Source organism: Mustela nigripes, chromosome 1 (assembly GCF_022355385.1).
Source record: "Mustela nigripes isolate SB6536 chromosome 1, MUSNIG.SB6536, whole genome shotgun sequence".
Taxonomy (NCBI): domain Eukaryota; kingdom Metazoa; phylum Chordata; class Mammalia; order Carnivora; family Mustelidae; genus Mustela; species Mustela nigripes.
Genome location: NC_081557.1, coordinates 90,154,958 through 90,158,159, shown reverse-complemented (window position 1 = coordinate 90,158,159; position 3,202 = coordinate 90,154,958). Strand labels below are relative to the sequence as shown.

Sequence of the window (3,202 nt, the reverse complement as noted above, 5' to 3'; positions counted from 1 at the left end):
TTAAGATTTTATTTATTTATTTGACACAGAGAGAGAGAGAGACAGCACAAGTAGGCAGAGGGCGGGGGGGGGGGGGAGTGGGCTCTCCACAGAGTGGAGAGCCTGACGCGGGGCTGGAACCCAGGACCCTGAGATCATGACCTGAGCTGAGGGCAGAGGCTTAACCCACCGAGCCACCCAGGTGCCCCAACTTTTCTATTTCTTTTTTAGAAGAAAAACCCCCCAATACCCTAACAGTTCCTGCTGTATAATAGATTCTCAAAAGATCCTGAATGAATGAATGAATGATCACAGGGTTGTGATGGGGATTAAGAAAATGGTGAATGTCTGCCACTAGGACTGCTCCATAGTGAGTGGCCTGTAAATGTTAAGTCCCTTCCTCTAGAAATTTTTCAGAGTGTGTGGCTAAGGTGCTTCCAGATGGGCCAGTAGTTGACCTACAGCTAAGGGCCTTGCGACAGTGCTCTCTGATTGCATGTGTTCTCTGATTGCATAGGAACCAAGATGTTTGCAGATGTCCAGCTCTCTGGACAGGCCTCTTGGGCCTGCCGTTTTCCAGTCTGGCTTCAATACACTCCCTGCTTAAGCTCTGTTCCCTGCCTTTTCTTCAAAGCCTAGTCGGGACCAACATCCTGGTGTCCCGGAGCAGGTAGCCTGGCCTGTCAGCTCTGATGCTCACCGGGGAGAGAGGCTGCGCAGGAAGGGCTTGCGCGTGGGAGGGCGCGCAGGGCCCTGCCCAGATGCGTGAGCCCAGGTGCGCAGCTGGCTGCCTCCAAGGCCCCCCAGGCACTCCAGAGCTGGGCGAGGCTGGGGCCCCAGCAGTACCAGGGGGCAGCAGTTGGCACCTGCTCAGAAATATAACCAAGAAGACCCCAGGAGTGCTGTTAGGGAAAGAGGGGGTCGACATCTGGCTTTGATTCACAAACACTGACTTATGGAGGAGGGGTGCGAGCTTGAGATCTAGGAGGGAAAAGGGGAAGCCTTGGCTAGGACGGGATGAAATGGGGCTGGGGCTGGAAGCCCCAGGATGGAGACCCAACGGCACAGTTAACGGTAGGGGAGGCACAGATGTTTTCATTTCCTGTGCCTGGTGGCCCCGCAGCCCAGAACCCAGACAAGTTCTGCACTCCCTCCTTCTCCAGCCTCCGTTCGACTAGCCCCACCCTCATTCTATTTCCGTATTCCACCCTTCTCCTCTCCCAATTGAGGTCCCCCTTCCCCCTCTCATCCTTTCCCAGTTCTCCCTTCCCCCAACAGCCCGCCTTCCAGTCCCCGCCCGCGGCACTGCGGTTTCCCTGACCTTTGACGCCCCGCACCCAGCCCACCGCGAGGTTGCAGGGCAGAGATTCCCCCTAGCTCTCGGTCATCCGTTCTGTCCCGAAATCTCACCGCCCCCACCCCATGCCTTTGCGAGCTAGGTTTGGGGACATCTGCGTGGAGAGCAGAACCTAAGGCTGTCCTTGGCGCTCTTCATCCCGGTTCTCCTCCAGCGCCCCGGCCCCAGGCAACCATCCCTTCAGGGGGTGAAAACCCGGGCGCGCCTTCCGCGAAACGCGGGGTGCGGCACGGCCCCTGGTCTGCCGCAATTGCGTCCCGCTCCCCCCTACGTGGGAAGCAGACCCCTACCCAAGCAACTGGAGTCTCCTTGCTAGGGCACCCCCGAACCTTTTCTCGAAGCCTCGCGTTGGGAGGACTTGCCTGGGCACTTGGGGCCTCTCCCAGCGCCCCAGGTCCCACCCTGGCTCCCGCTCCCACCTGGGCTCCAGGCCTCCTCTGCTGCTGCAGGCTCCCCCCGGATGCGCCGCCGCCTCCAGTTGCAGCAGCCTGCCGGCGCCCGCAGTTTTCACCGGGGGTTGGGAATGGAGGTGGGCCCAGGGACCGGCCAATCAGAGACTGGGGAAGGGGGATGGGAGGGGGAATGGGAGGCGAGGAAGAGAGGCTGAAAGAGGCGGCAGCGGTCCGGTATAGATGTAGGAGAGTGGTGGTCTGCCGCAGAAGGGGGACCTCACCCTCTGGCTGGCAGGCCAGGCCCGGGATAGGAGGGCTTAGGGCCCCGGGGGATCAGGGTGGGGCAATTTGGGAACGCTAGCTGCCTTCCAGAACCCCGAAATGATTGCTCCCCTTCTTAGGCTTTAACTCTTTCTTCTGAATTAGGCTTCTGAAGCCTATGGGAAAACCAAGGGGCAGGAAACCCGCCCGTTAGGTCAGTGCCCACGCCTCCCCCCTCCCCCTTTTCAGTGGGAGCCCACCTCCCTGGAGTCAACAGTGAGAAGTTTTGGAGTTGGAATATTCTAGGCTTTCTCCAAAGGAAGATGATGGGGTGTTTTTCCACATTGGAACAGTTCTTCAGAGGCAAGGCAGGCACTGCATCCCACCTTCCCTGGTCCTGAGCCCTGCCGCACTCCTCATCCATCCCAGGACATCCGGACCTTCTGGGGCTTTCTGCTCTGGGGCTGGCACCTCCTGGAGCAGAGCTAGAAGGTTCTATCTGGTTTCATATACTCCTCCTGACACTCCCATCCCTGCCCCACCTCCTCCCTGGTCCCTGAGTTGTGTCTGCTTGTTTGGTCTCCAGACAAGAGGAGGAGCACTGGTTTGGTTGTTTTGTTTTGTTTTACACCAAGCATTGTGCTGGGCACAGTATATTCATGGCTGTGTTGACCCCCCAGCAATATGCTGGGTTCATCTCATCCCACTTCCCATCCTGTTTCTCAGCTAGTAAGTGGGAGAGTTGGCCAGCCAACCTGGGGTGTGGAACCCAGTGTCCTCAGTGCTGGCCCACTCCACCACTACATCCCAGCCCAGTGGGAGGCGACATTGTGGAACTGTGGGAAAGGGGAGGAGACAGGAGCATCTAGAAAGAATAGAGGAAACCAGGCTCTTAATCCCTTGGGGCACCCTCCCCTAGTCCTATCACTTCAATTTCAAGTCACCAGAAGCCCCTGGATCTTTTTTCTTTTTTCTTTCTTTCTTTTTTTTTTTAAATGGCCAGTGCCAGTGACTTGTCTCCCCACCCACAGGTGAGGTGTTTTTTTTTTTTTTTTTTGAACGAAGGTTTATTTGCTTGATTTGCATCCTCATGGCCTCTTTGCGGATTCTGGCTGGGGCATCCTGTGGGCTGGCCCTGCTTCCCTGCCATCTGCCTGCCCGTTCTCCTATTTCTTCACAGAAGTCAGCCCTGGCACCTTAACTGCAGTTTCCA

General features: G+C 57.2%; 1 protein-coding gene across 3 annotated transcripts in view; it reads right to left on the bottom strand.

Moving 5' to 3' along the window:
* Positions 1–1,865, bottom strand: part of THY1 (Thy-1 cell surface antigen) — a 5,470-nt gene extending 3,605 nt beyond the window's left edge. Inside the window, exon 1 of one of the 3 annotated variants that reach the window (XM_059415425.1) lies at positions 1,756–1,865. The gene's annotated coding sequence lies outside the window, so the exon portion shown is untranslated. Of the gene's footprint in view, positions 1–1,665 lie in introns of all 3 variants that reach the window. The other 2 variants (XM_059415435.1, XM_059415444.1) reach the window with 2 other exon arrangements.
* Positions 1,866–3,202: the final 1,337 nt, after the last annotated feature.